The 15097-nt window shown below is 45.3% G+C and overlaps 1 protein-coding gene and 2 long non-coding RNA genes across 6 annotated transcripts in view; 2 read left to right on the forward strand and 1 right to left on the reverse strand.

Moving 5' to 3' along the window:
• The window catches only part of TET3 (tet methylcytosine dioxygenase 3), a 94049-nt gene that overhangs the window by 52533 nt on the left and 26419 nt on the right, over nt 1–15097 (reverse strand). The window lies entirely within an intron of this gene.
• LOC121101017 lies at nt 88–12666 on the forward strand. Its single transcript, XR_005832877.1, has 3 exons — nt 88–2687; nt 9932–10117; nt 11866–12666. It is a non-coding gene; the product is annotated as an uncharacterized LOC121101017 (long non-coding RNA).
• LOC103671398 lies at nt 2698–6720 on the forward strand. The gene is made up of 2 exons (XR_570881.2): nt 2698–3450; nt 5237–6720. It is a non-coding gene; the product is annotated as an uncharacterized LOC103671398 (long non-coding RNA).

Here is a 15097-nt window from a genome sequence, read left to right on the forward strand (position 1 = left end):
GATCTCAAAATGAAGAAAAAAAGAATCGTTTGTATCCTGCCCTTACCACTTACTAGTTGTGTGGCCTGGCAGAAGTCAGTTAACCTCTCTGTGTCTCATTTCTTTATCTGTAAATCTGGGGTTAAAAATTAACCTCTCTGTGCCTCTGTTTCCTCATCTGTATATCCGGGGTTAATAAGAGTACCTAACCTCACGAATTAACATAGGAAGAACACTTTTAACAGTATAAGGTACATAGTAAGGGGTGAAAACTTTAGTTTCATACCAAGTGCTGCTGGGGTTTAGCAGGAATTTTCTCTTCACATACCACTGGTAGAGAGCAAAACAGAAGGACCATTTTGGAAAGGTCTGTGGTGCTTTCTTTTAATGTGAAACATACATTTACCCCATGGTCTTGCAATTCCACTCCGAGAAACTTTGCAAATGTGCATCAGAGATATGTACACAGATGTTCACTGCAGCATTACTCATAACAGCCAAATCATGGAAATAGATCTACGCGCCCACCAACCACAGACGGACAATGGAATATTACATAGCAGTGCAAACAAATGAACCACAGGAACACAAACAAATCTCAGAGACCAGACTGTGCTTTAAAAAAAAGAAAAAAAAAAAAGCAAGCCTTTAAAGGCTATATATAGTCTACCAATTCGAAAAAGTTCAAACAAAAAATAAAGTTAAATGTACTGTAAAAGATTTAATTAAATGTATGTAATTAAACCTTTTTTTTTAAAGCAAGGTAATGATAAACACAGAATTCAAGGGAGCGGTAACCTCTGGAGGTGAAGAAAGGATATAGGGTTAGGGGAAACACCCAGATAGGTTCAGAGATGTTGGCCATGTTCTCATTTTTATCTTGGGTAGGTACTTAGCTCTGCATTATCATGCTTTATCTGTTTAATGTACATAAAACACTAGGTCAAATATACATTTCCAATAATACATAAGAAAAATTACAATACTTATTACTTTATCAGTAGATGTATAACTGCTTAAAATAAAAAATAAGAACATTTTTATAAAAACACAGGGAAATGTCTTAAATGAAAAAAGAAACTCAAGAATGTACTTGTACTCATAAATAGATGCTTTCTGAGGGTTTTTACTACAGGGGAAGTGTTTATACAATGAAGTGGAGAAAACAAACAAGATTCAAAATATTGCCCAATTTAAGAATTCAATTCCATCCACAACGCATGCGTGTGCACACAAACAAAACACCAAAGGAAAATATGCAGAAATGTTAACAATGCTCATCTCGGGGTGGTAAAGAATGGGAATATTTCCTTGTTCATAGTCTCCAGACTTTATTGTAGGGATCAGATTTTTATTTAAGGGGAAAGTGTGAGAACAAAGTATGGACAACACACCTGAAACTTTGCATACACTATGCACGCCTCTGAACAAAGCCTACACGGGAAGCTTCCTAGAGAGGAATTTGCGGGTGAAGTTTCTTCTTGCTATTTCTGTTGCTAGATAGTTGTTTGTGTTACCCATCCCCCCAACACACACACGTGCGGCGGAAGTAGGAAAAATCCCACGAGCACTGTCGGAGGGGAAGACAGGGTATGGTTGAAGAGGGGTGCAGAGGCTGAAGTTCTCCACCCGTTAAAAGTTCTCTGTGGCTTGCGGTGCTCCCACCCGAAGTCCAAGGGAAAGCCCTGCAACGCGCACCCGTGCGGAAGCCGCCTCCCTCGGCAGCGCGAACGCGATCTTGACCCCTCCCCGCGAAGCGACCCCAGCAGGCGGCGGAGGGGTGAGCGCTGGGTGGGGGCGGGGAGCCCAGGCCGGGCGCCATGTCCTGATCTTGGGCCAAGGCGGCCAGCTCTCCCGACGGAAGCCCCTGCCTCGAGCAGCCGGTGGCGGCCCGGCCGGGGGCCAGCCGGGAGGAAATCGAGCCGACCACATCTGAGGCCTGGCGAAAGGCGCAGCAGCTGCCTCCGAAGCCGCCAGCGCACGAGAACCAGGTCAGGACGCAGAGGCGGCTCCCAGGCCAGACAGCAAGACACATACACACACACACACACACACACACACACGCACGCTCGCGCGCCCCTCCAGCAGCCGCTGGGGCCATCGGCCGAGCCACGCAGTGCACGTCCAGAAGAGCCCCCATCAGCCCCCAGCGAGGCCCGGCACGCCCACCGCTCCACCCACCCGACTGCCCACACCGGTTCTCGCCACCCACCTCCCACCCCACAGTCTGGACGCGGAGGAAATGAGAAAACCCCGCCACCACCACAGCCCCCTGCGCACCACCCCTGGCCAACAGCCCCACGCGCGGTCCCTAAAGGTGCCCAAAGCCCACTAAACCTACTGGCCCCTCGGGAGGGCTAGAGGACAACGCGGACGCTGACACACGAGAGCAGGGAACAGTTTTGAGAGGCCAGCGCAAAATCTGGGACTAAGCAAGCACTTTCGCGTTCAAATGTAACCTTTTCAAGTCTTCAACATCCGTTGTAATGGATGGGCAGATAGATGAGGCACAGTTAACCAACAGACTCCAAGACTCAACACTGGGGAGTGGCACTGCCGACGGAACATGGGAGGGGAGTGTGGATCCCCATGGCCCCCCAGCTGCCAAGCTTCTCATCTTTTGGAGAAAGAGCTCCCACACGTGCACATTCACAACCAGGGATTCTCACAAACCAGGGATTTCAGCCTCTCCCCTGGACCCCTATCAGGTGAGTTTGCCCCTGTCCCTTCCTTTCTCAAGGACTCAAGAGGACTTACACTTTTTTTTTCATTCAAAGAAATGAATCTTTAAGCCAGCACCCAAAAATCTGGAGGAAAAGTAATTTGGGGCAGAAGGGACTCCAGCCATCAGTCACAAGACCGACTTCACACAGTGGGTTAGGAACTGGAAATGGGGGAGAAATTGCCATTTAGGGGAACCTGGTGACAGGAAATTAGGGAGTGCGAATAAATCCAATAAATTCTAGTTATCCTAAACTGGAAAAAAAAAAAATCACACAACACATCTCAGTATAAAGGCTTGTCTTCCACGGACACTACTGGTCTGTTAGCCCAGATAACGGAAAGATGCCAGTAATTTGGGTTCTTGTGCGTGTTCATCTGGAAGTCCTATCTGCAGTGTTAGAGAAAAGGAGGCAGAAACCCTGGCCCTCCCCATCCATGAGCTGCTCTCTGAGGGTCAGGGGTGATGAGGAAGGCCATGGGAGTCCTTCTCCCTCTGGCCTTCCTGTGGCACACGCCCACCCCCTCCCTCCCAGTTTCTGTGAGGCTGCTAGATCTTGGTCCTCCATTCTCCATTTCCTCCTTTATCCCCTCAACAGAGCTACTCTCCACACTTCCACCCTCTGCTCTCCTGGAAACCTCCCCAGCTCAGCCTGCACCAGTAACCCTAAAGCTTGCTTTTTCCTGGACTGTTTCTCAAGCTCCTAGCCTGCTCTCCAGCTCCAAGAAACATTTCTACCTGGATGCAATGTAAGCCCAGCACATTTAAAACCTAACTTGGTGGGTGGTGGGGGCAGGGGAGTACCCAGCTGGCTCAGTCAGAAGAGCAGGTGACTCTTGATCTCGGGGTCTTGAGTGCAAGTTCCACATTGGATGTAGAGATTATTTAAAAATAAAGTCTTAAAAAAAAAAAAAAAGAAGAACTTGGCACCTGTCCCCTTTTTCCCAGCAACTCCTCCTCTGAACATTGATTTTTAAAAATTCATGTGCAAAGTTATTCTCTTGGATATCCTGGCTCAAACCTCCCAGCACCTTTGATGTCCTCCCTTCAGGCCTCCATATGCAAGCAGACCCTAGTCTGCTCCTCCTGACAGTAGTTCAGAACTGTCTTCTTTCCATTTTCTCCTCACTTCTCTCTCAGGGAATAACTGCAGTACAAGGCTCCTCGACTGGCCAGCCCACCTCTGCCCTCACCCCAGCACACGCTGTCAGTCATATGCAATCCACTGAGCCTTCAACCCATGACCCCTAACTTCCAGGCCGGCGTGCCTAATTCACTACTATAATCTTTTCTTTTGGGTCAAATGGTAAAAATAAGGAAATAAGTAGGTAGGTAGGTAGGTAGGTAGGTAGACAGATACATGTATCAAGGGCAATAAAGATCCCGCCACCTCGCTGCTAGGAACTTAGGTTTATAAATTTGCATTTTTTCAAAAAATCTTTTCCACACATAAGTGAAAACTGAAAACGCCGGATGAGGGGAACAGTTGGGTAAATTATAATACAACTCAATGCACTATTAGATAGTCCTCAAAAACCATAAATTATGAACGCCAAGGAAATATGTTTGAGAAAATGGGCAGCAGAAACAGCAGAATACGCTACGGTATGAGGGTCATGACGACAGCAACATACAACCATGCACGCAAAGGACAAAAGATGGAGGTAGTTTTTTTTTTTAAGAAAGCAGAAAAAGCTCAAGTGGCCCCACAGAATACTAAAATCTCACCTAGTGATGCTATCAACACATCATACCCATCATGCCTTTCACATACGGCGAACATGTGTGCAAGTCAGGTATGCTTCCAGCAAATGTGCATTAAGAACTTACTCCACGACGTTACTTCTAGGCACTGGGGACGCAGCAGCGGGTGATCGCTCTGCCTCGTGAACAAAGACTTCACGGATGTTTGGATTCATCTCAGATCTCATTCAAAGGAAAGTTCCTTTAGGACAGACCTGTACCATGATCTCTCAAATGTGTATGGCAGCATAAATCTATGTTATAGACTCTGTGGCTTTGAGTATGGGATGAAAGCAATGAAAATGGATATTAATTATGAGTTTATCTCTGAGCGAAGCTGCCCTTTGTGCAGCTACTGATAGAATTATCACAGGCACACTAAAACTCATTATAGAGCCAAGGAAAACTCTGGTGGGTGACCCAAAAGAAGAAAGCAAGGTCCTAAGAATAGAATGATAAGAAAGGTAAAGAAGAGCTTCAATAGGAGATGCTGAGAGAGAAGAAAAACAGGAGGCTCTCTCCCTGCGAAGTGGAAAATGAAAAAGTAAAAACAAGGAGCTCCCCCTTCCCAGAGAGGACTATAGTTTACATTTGGTTCCTTTCCCCCCATGCAATATGCATATAGTTTATAAAATTGGGGTCACTGAGTATATTCAGGGTTTTTAAATGCTCATTTCTGCCCCGACAGTATCCCAGGTATTTTCCCATAGCGCTTCCCATACACTTTACATGGGTGAGTTGTGTGTGATGTAAATTATATAATAAAATTGTAATTTTTAAAAAATCCTTTAGAGAAAACCTGAATCTCCATCCCTGTAAGAAACTGTAGGACAAAAGCAGAAACACCGTGCGCTCAAGAGAAGACGGCTGAGCTGGTGAGCCCACCCCGACGGTGAAGGGTACGGGACGGAGGAGCGTCAGGCACCTCAGGAGAGACTCTGCTTTATAATTCCCTCACGGGGGTGGACATTTCCTTTATTTCCCCATTAGGTCACAAGTGGAAGTGAAAATAAGAGACTCTTATCTCAGGGTGAGTGCCGGTGGTCAGGATGGGGAGACCACCTCCCACTCCACTGCTACACTTGGAAGGGAAGAGCCACCCAGGACAGCAGGAGCCTGCTACCTCCTGTGAGGACAGAAAGCAAGCTGGCGTGGCCACAGCTGTGGGCTGAGGAAGAGTGAGCTGCGCTCTGAAGATGCGTAAGCAAGGGCCCCCAAACCAAGAACCACTGACAGTGATCAGGCGAGCAGTCACAGTAACGGTCATGAAATGTAGGTCGGTTCAAAAGGTCCTTACTGAAGAAGGAGGAGAATGAGAAGGAAGAGAAAAACTGGGGAGAGGAGTCTGCAAGAGATTCAGTAAAATAAAAGCAAATAAGACAAGGAATATGTATTAGGCAATTAGCATGCCCTTAAAAAAGTTAAATGCAAACCATTTTGTTGAAAAACTGAGTTGTGTTGTTAACACCCACAGTACAAGAGCGCACGGCTACTCCAGAATACCCGAGAGTCAACTACCTGCTAAGTGTCCCCCTTGTCATGAAAAAGACCACTCTAGAACCTCCATGAGGACCCAGGGCAGGTGAGCTGGTGAGCTGCACACTCAGGCCACCCTCGAGACATATCCCAGGCTCCCACTTTTGGCTAGAGATGAACAAGTCCTAGCCACTAACCCCAAAACTGCCGGGGGAGGGAGATTTAAAAATCACATCCCCAACCTGAGGGTGTCAGTCCTCAGAAAGCAGCAGGCATGCCCCACCCAAGGCCACAATCCTTGCTTTTCAGCCTTGTTCTCAAGGGAAAGGCTGGACCAGTTTTCAAGTCCCTCTCTCTCCCCAGCTATGGCCTTGATCTCTGGCCAACACCAGATCAGCTAGGAAAGGGGTGGGGGTGGGGTGCTGTGGCCTGGCATTGCACAGACGGAGGGGCAGCGGCAAGGGCAGGAGAAGACAGGTGGCTGACGATAAAGACCGAGCAGCAAGGTGTTCACCTGGAGCTGGGGTGCGTGTGACCAGCAGAGACACCAGACTGCCAGCCCCACCTCTTCTAAGGTTGTCTTAATACAAGCCCTGGATAAGTCATTTTATCTCTCTGGGCCTCAAATTCCTTACCTGTTCTTAAAAAATTCTTTACAAGTGTCAGGAAAAACTGAGGATCCGCTCCAGATTAAAGGAGACTAAGAAACCTGAGCAGTGAATCTGTGTGACTTGGTTTTTTTCCCCCTACAAAACAGGTTGTGACAATGGGCAAAATCTGAATAAAGCCTATAGACTGGTTTCTTAATGTTAATAACGTTAGTGTTTGTAAAGTCTGTAAATCAGGTCTGTAGCAGTATTGTACGTATGTTAATTTCCTGAGTTTGATCGAGGCACTGTAGTCATTTATGTGATTTTAGAAAATCCACACTTAGGGCACCTGGCGAGCTCAGTCGGTGAAGCATGTGACTCTTAATTGCAGGGTTGTAAGTTTGAGCCCCACTTGGGTGTAGAGATTACTTAAAAGATAAAATCTTAAAAAAAAAAAAAAAGAAAGAAAAAGAAAGAAAATCCACACTCAAGTGGTTAGAAGTAAAAGGCATCATGTCTGCTACTTACTTTCAAATGGTTGAAATAAAAATTAGAAAAAGAAAACAAAGCACAAGTAGTAAAATGTTAACATTTGGAAATCTGAGTGACGAGAATTCCTTGTACTATTCTTGCAACTTTTCTGAAACTCTGAAAGTATGCCAAAAAAAAAAAATAGTTTTATAAGTTATGTTACAAGAGGACTGCTAAGACTCTCCTAGCCTCTGTAAGAAGGTAACATTCTCCACATGTTACAGACAAGGAACAGGAAACAGGAAGAGGACAGTTCCTCAGCAGCAGGAGGGCTCTGGAACTCAGGGTCTCTGACTCAAGTCCTCCCTCTACCCAGACCCTAGATCTTCCAAACAGCAAAGGACAGTGAGCCCCAGACACCACCCCAGATACTGGACAAGAACCTCAGAGCAGAAGGCAAGTAAGAAAGGGGCCACCTGGACAGTGTCTGGGAGGCTGTCAGGAGCAGTGGGAGGCTTCAGAAAACAGACCACCCTGTTCTCCTCCCGAGACCCCTTCCCTCCACATGCACAGGGCACACACGTGTCCTCTCGTGCACACCGCAGAGGCTAACCAGAAGCTTCAGCAACATGCTTGCACTAACTCCGCCAGAACGCACAGCCCCACAAGGAACACAGAACACAACCTAGACAGCCCTGGGAGGGCAGCCTTCCCAAAAGGAACACGACATCTGGAAATCCTAAGTCAGTCTCCTAAATAACTCTAGGGTCAGGGGGGAAAGAAGAAATCAAAATCACAGCTACATTTATTTCCAACTTATTTAGGCTACTTGTCCGTGTCATGGTAAGTATGTACTTCAAATATCATTAATATGTGAACTGATTTGAGTATAAAAATAGATTTGTTTCCGTGGAAAGAAGTCACATGTACAGATCTGAAGATTAATGTCCATGAAAATAATGGCTATTAACAGAAGAAAAATTCTTCTATATTCTCCTAAAGCTGTTTCTATAAATATTTTTTACTAAATATGAAGGAAAATAAATTAAGGCTCCATCCAAGAAACTAGAAAATAAAAACTTTAAAAATGTGAGAAAGGGGCACCTGGCAGGCTCAGAGAACGTGCGGCTCTCGATCTTGGGGTTGTGAGTTCAAGCCCCACGTGGGGTGTAGAGATGACTTAAATAAAACTTTTAAAAAATTTAAAAAAAAATAGAAATGTAGGAAAAGGGAATCAGTAAAGACAGAAATAGTTGATTAGAAAACAAAATGTAGTGATATTTATAAATGGAATCTAAGAGATGGCTCTCCAAAAGGCCACTGTTAGAATAAACAAATCTCTGGCAAGGCTGATCATTTGAAAAAGAGAAACATAAATAAACAGTATTAGAAATGTGAAAAGGAATATAACTATTATCAGTGAATAGGGCATGAAGTGCATTTAAAAACTTTGAAAATATTAATGAAAGGACCATTTTCTAGGAAGAGGTAGAAATATTAAAAATGTCACTCACCAGACAAGTGGAAATGTATCAGAGAACTACCCTCCCCCCAAAAAGGGCACCAGGCCCAATAGTTATTACATTATTTTTCTAGCTCATAAAAATGTTGATTTGTTTTATTCTTTCATTTAATTCTCCCAGATCCCTATGAGGTCGTAAGCACTATCTCTGTTTCACAGACAAGGAACCTAAGGGCTCAAGCATTGTCTCTAAGTCACCCAGCCACACGTGGCCAACCTGGGACTCAGTCCCACAGTCTGACATTTCTGGGGTGAGGCCCAGAAAATTCTGCGTTCCAAAATGCTCAAGTACTTCTGTGATCAGCCCGGGTTAGAAACTTCTGGGCCCTTGCTACTTAAAGTCTAGTCCCATGAACAGCAGCATCACCATCACGTTTCTCTTGTGAGAAATGCAGAATCCCGGCCCCAGACCTGCTGAATCAGAAAATGCATCGTAAAGAGATTCCCATGTGATGTGGATGAACATTAAAACGTGAGAAGCACTGGTCTGTCCTGCATCTATCTGTCCAGGCTCCTTCAATTCCCTTCAAAATTTGCAAAAGCAGGGGCGCCTGAGTGGCTCAGTCGGTTAAGCATCTGCCTTGTGCTCAGGCCATGACCTCAGGGTCCTGGGATCGAGCCCCGCAACAGGCTCTCTGCTCAGAGGGAAGTCTGCTTCTCCCTCTCCCTCTGTACACGCGCATTTCCTCTCTCAAATAAAATCTTTAAAATTTGCAAAAACAGTGCCTGTTCTGTCTAGCACAACCCAAACAAAATGAACTGATGAACTGGAATGAAATTTGATCATGTAACCATGTACAAAAAAAGTGTAGCAAAATAAAACATTAAAAAATTAAAAGCAATTTGTAATATTTATCAAGGTCTGATAAAGAATACCACTAATATGTGAAACTCTTACTAACTCATAAAAACACACACAAATAGGCAAAGGAAATAAAAATATATTCACATAGTGCAGATCCGACTAAACAGAGCAATAAGAGACTTGCAAATCAAATGTTACACCAATTTCTATACCAATTAAAAAATAAAGATTTTATAAATATGTATTATTTTGTTGATAATTGGGGAAAATCAATAAAGACATTTAAAATGGAAAAAAATATATACGATTGTTCTAGAAAGACCCAAATATTAAGAGGAGTTCTAAGTGGTGAAATTATGTTTTATTCTATTCGCTTATGTGAACTTCCTAGTTTTTCAGCAATGAATCTGTATTCTTTGTAATAGACAACAACAAAAAAGTTTCTATCAGCTTGACCTTATCTGAAATTTAACAGCTCTGACGCTTAGTCTCTCTTGGATTTTCACAAGTCCACACATAATACTTGGCCTTTTCACCAATCACAGTCTTAAAGGCATGTCCTTTCAATCCTCCTCAAGTACTGGAGCCCCAAATAAACAGAGCCCTTCTACCTTACTCTGCAGCCTGGCAGTTCTCAAACTCCAGTGGGCACGGCAATCTCCTGTAGGAAGCTGGCTGCAGACGCAGACCCCCAGGTCCTACTCTCGGAGATCAACCCTGTACGTCTATGGAGGGGATGTGGAACCAGGTGGTCCCCAAACTACCTTTTGAGAAGCCCCCGTCCCGCCGATAACCCTATGGGAGTGAGGGTAAGTGCAGAAAAAGGGAAGTCTTGACTGGTGTAGAAATTGGGTGAACTGAGGGTCTTAGATGTTGACAGGGGGCCAGCGGTCTCTCTCTACCCACCCCCCCGCTATGTGCACGTGCAGGCTCGACCAGTGGTCAGTGCTTCTGCTCTTTAAAGAGGGCAACAGGTGCAGGGGAGGCAGGGGTAGGATATGACTTGATCCAACAGGTGAGCTGAAGTCCAGAGCAGCCCTGTGTCCTAGCCTCCCTGCCAGAACACGCTCTGCTCCGGGAGAAGGCATTTGGAACCGGTTCGCGGAGGTCCATCTGTCAGAGTTGCTGCTCGGCGCCCTGAGAAGGCAGCTCCTCCCACCCTGGCAGAGATGCTGCACGGCTGCCACGAGGGGCCCGACGACTTGGCCCGGTGCTGGCAGGGCCGACGGTGGGCAGTGGCAGAGGCAGTAAGGCACGGGTAGGGTAGGGACCCAGAGCAGAGCTTCCCCTCCCCCACCTCTTGGGTACCACTTGGTTTTCCCCAGGGACTTAAATAAACCAGCAGAGGAGCCAGAGACAGCGCTCCCGTCTGCTTCACCCCCTGAACATGAAAGGGGAGAAGGCGCACAGACCACCAGCCAGATGAGAACTGCTCACTGCGGCTGCAAACACAACCTGGTGACATGCTGAACCAGACGCGAGCCGACCCTTACAGTGACTGGGCAGCGGCTCACAGCCCACCTCTAACCGGCATTTCTTTTTCACACACAAGCCAAGCTGATCCCTCCCCCCACCTTCTTTTTAGGGAAGGCAAGAGGCAGGAATCTGGCCCCTGCTTAACAGCAGCAGGGGTTCCCACGTCTCCCAGGGAAGGGGGGGGTCCCTTGTTCATGGGTCTCAGCAGATGCAGCCTTCCTAGCCAGGCTGACAGCTCCATCTCCATCTCCATCTAGCTCTTGGGGCAGCAGAGACCGGGAGCCTGCAGTTACGGGGTGAGGGGCAGGGGGAGGACAGAGGGGCTTGCACTGGACAGCTCCATTGAGAACTAGTGCCTCCCATTCCCCAATTACAAGTTTAAAATGCAGGGCGCCTGGCAATTAAGCAACAAATCCTTGATCTCAGCTCAGGTCTTGATCTCAGGGTCATGAGTTCAAGCCACGAGTTGGGCTCCACGCTGGGCATGGAGCCTACTTAGAAAATAAATAAATAAAAATAAAATGCAAACACAGCGGGGAGAATTAGCACATTGATAGGCTCTTCGTAGAAGACGCTTGTGGGAGTCTTAGACTCTGGAGAAGAGCAGGGCAACGAACAAAGATGCTACCTCAAGAAAGGAGACCGGGCACACAGAAGGGGAAGCCAGTTTCACCAGTGGCCTCTGTAAGCTCTACTTCCAGCCTCCATGAACCCTCGTCCCCAAAGAGCAGCTGCAGGGAAGCTTGTGTTTTAGGCTTCCTTCAGGCGTCTGGGAACTGAGAAGGCAACTCTCCCTACTAGTTAGTACTAATGAGAATTAATGACAAGTGGGCTGTTAGTCCCCAGGTAATTACAAGGTGTGGGCTCACAGGGCTCCTCCCTGATGTCTGCCTGTGGGAAAACAGCCCAGGACCTTCTTTCTACGGTGGGGATGAGGCAGGTGCCCCACGTCTGTTATCCAGCTCACAGCCTCCAGGCTCGCAGCCAGGCCTGCTTTAGATTCTGCTCCCCAGACTGGCCTAGGCTGTCACACTTTGAGGAGGTGAAGCTCATTGTCTCTCTCATCAATTTGATTCTACAGCATTTATTAAAAGGATTTACTGCATGCCAGGCCTTGTGCCAGCTACTGGGAAACGGCGTGGAGTAAGTGGAGCAAGCACCTGACCAGAGGACCTCATACCAGGCCCTAAGTACTGCCGCGGAAGCGCAGACTTCATGCACGGGCTGAGGGAAGGAGGGGAGCTGGGGCCCACGCAGCCGGAGTGGTAGCGACCGCAGCACAGCGCACGGACAAGACCCAGAGCGTTTCCAACACACCTGCAGGAACAGGTTACAAAGTGTAACACGGGCCCCCGGCTGGCGCAGAGGAGCACATGACTCCCGATCTTGGGGGTTGTGAGTTCGAGCCCCATGCTGGGTGTCAAGATTACTTAAGTAAATAAAACTTTTTAAAAAGTGTAACAGAAAAAGATCCCCTTCACTGCAGTAATAACAAGACCTACAACATCTTAGAAATGAACCTAATGAGAAGAGCGAGCCAAAACTTTAAAACTCTGGTGGACACACAAAGAAGACTAGAATAGATGGACAGATATACTTCCCATTCCCTGGATAGGAAGACTCATTGTAAAGCTCTCCATTCTCCCCCAAATAATCTATAAATTCCATGTGATTCCAATTGAAAAATCACAACATTTTTCACAGAATTTGACAAGTTGTTTATAAGCTTATTTGGAAAAGGAAATATAAAAGAAAAGCCAAAAAAAAAAAAAGTGGAAAAAATGAGTTTTGGGTTTTAACCCAACTGTTATATAAAAACTGCTGTACTTAAAACAATAAAATACTGGGGTGCCTGGGTGGCTCAGTCAGTTAAGTGGCTGCCTTCAGCTCAGGTCATGATCCCAGGGTCCTGGGACTGAGCCCCGTGTAAGGCTCCCTGCAGTCTGCTTCTCCCTCTGCCCCTCCCCCCAGCTCATGCTCTCTCTCTCTCTCTCTCTAATAAATAAAATCTTTAAAAAAATCACAAACAATAAAATACTGACAGAATCAGACAAATAATTCAATGGAACTGGAGGCTCTAGAATGCCCATGAATGTGTATTCCTAAAATGCTTAAGGTAGAATTATAAACCATTTGGTTAACTATAAATAGTCAAAAAACAGACTGGAAATAATAGGCTTTCTATCTGGGAAAAATTCAATCCCTATCAAATCATATACAAAAATAAATCCTGAACAAATTGCCAAAAAGTATATGTACAAATATGTCAATTACCACATCATTTATAATTACAGAAAATTGGAACCAGACATGTCCATCAATGGGAATCAGTTTAATTACAATAAACCTATAACATGCCAGACTCTATAGCCTTTAAAAGCCTAAGATAGATGTGCTGACATGGAAAGATACCCTCCACATACTAGTGAGCAAATAAAAGAATACCAAACATAAAGGATGGTTCAAACACACGACCGCAGGATAAGCAGTAAGTTCATATACTCATTTTAAAGTCTGCAAAGATACGTATAAATTGGTGATAGAGATTACACCAGGATGGGGAAGAAATAGCAATTTTCAGTTTCTAATTTTTCTAATTTATATACTTTTATATTTTTTTGAGTTTGTGAAGTGGCTATGTATTATTTTTATTTTTATTTAAATTTAAATTTTTATGTAAGTCCAAAAATGTATTTCCCATTTGGGGGAAAAAAAAAAAAAGAAAGAAAGAAAGAAGAATATTGCTAGTGATTTCTAGGTTGAACTCATAATTCACCCTCTCTCTGTCCCTGGCCTCTACTGCTCTCCATGGAGTTAAGGTAAAGGGTAAGAAAATCTATCCCCCAATGTGCTGCACCCTCTCCCGCCAGTGTGACCCCTGGGCCAAATCATCTCTCTGCTGACTTCAACAAGTTCAGGCTGGGGTACAGAGCGCTCTCCACCATGCCAGACTCTGCCGGACCTGGAGAGGGGAGACTGTGCCTTCCTCGTTGGGATTACTGTTGCCCTATACCCTGAGCTCTGGGGGAATAAAAAAATGGATTTTCAGTGGAGCACTGGAGACGGTCCCCCAGAAATGCTCACACCGTTCTTCCTGATGCTATGAATCTCCCCCCTTACCCTACTGTCTGTCCATCCTAGCACACTCTTCATAGCCTCAGGGATCCAACTGGGCCTTATCTTCCAGAAGTGCACCAAAGAAACACAGAGCAAGACTTGAACCTGCAGCCTTGACCAGCTCAGCTAAGCCATGAGCTCTGGGTCAAAATTTTATTTTCCTCCCCGGACCCCCCAGCCCTTCACTGTCCTTAGCTTCTAGCTTCATTTTCTCTGCTGCTAATGCATGAGGCTTTTCTCAATGCTACTAAAACATCTATATGGACCTAGGATATGCTCTGGTCCTAGGCAATAAATTCCAAACTGATTTTGTTTAGGTTAAAAAAAAATTTTCCCCCACAGGTCTGGCTGCTAAGCTGATAAGCTATTACTAGGTCCCTACCCCGCAGCTTGGAGACAAAGCCCCTAAAAGTAATCCAGCACAGTCTCTGGCCCTGACGTTGTTCCACAGCCAGTGATTCTCCCTTGCTGGGAGGAAAGGGAGCCAGGCTGCATCAGGACTTAGTATTCTCACATTGGGTGTACCATCAGCATTTCCCCAAGAGCACTAGCAGACATGAAATAGCAAAACCCGCAAAAGAGGCCATAGCAGAACTTAGAGAAAAAGTCATATTTTTAAATGTGTCTGTGATTAAAAAAAAAAAGTAGAAAAAGAAAAAATAGAATGTCTTACAGATCCAATGCAGAATCTAGAAAAAGCACATGCCAAATAAACCTAAGGAAAAGAAGACAATAAAGACTAAAGCAGAAATTCATGCTTTAGAAAACAGAAAGCTGGGGTGCCTGGCTGGCTCAGTCAGTAGAGCATGTGACTCTTGATCTCAGGGTCGTGGGTTCAAGCCCCACGGTGGGAATGGAGCCTAGTTGAAAAAAAAAAAAAAGAGAGAAAGAGAGAGAAAAGAAAACAAAGCACAACTGACAAATCTATGTGCTTTTAAGTATATAAAAAAAGAAATTAATGTACGATGTTAGAAATTAAGAAAGTGAAAAGAAATCACAGCTACTGAGGGAACTGAAGGGCAAGAACTATATACCCATGATGCTATTAAATTTGAAGAGATCACTTTCATAGAAAACACAAAGTAAATGTTTCGTAACAATAGCCACGGAAATTATAGGTCAATCTCCTTCACAAAAATAAATGCAAAACTCCCACGCTGATAAATCAAACAGCATGCTAAAAAAAAAAAAAAAAA

The sequence above is a fragment of the Ursus maritimus genome, unplaced genomic scaffold, assembly GCF_017311325.1.
Source record: "Ursus maritimus isolate PB19 unplaced genomic scaffold, ASM1731132v1 scaffold_6, whole genome shotgun sequence".
NCBI lineage: Eukaryota > Metazoa > Chordata > Mammalia > Carnivora > Ursidae > Ursus > Ursus maritimus.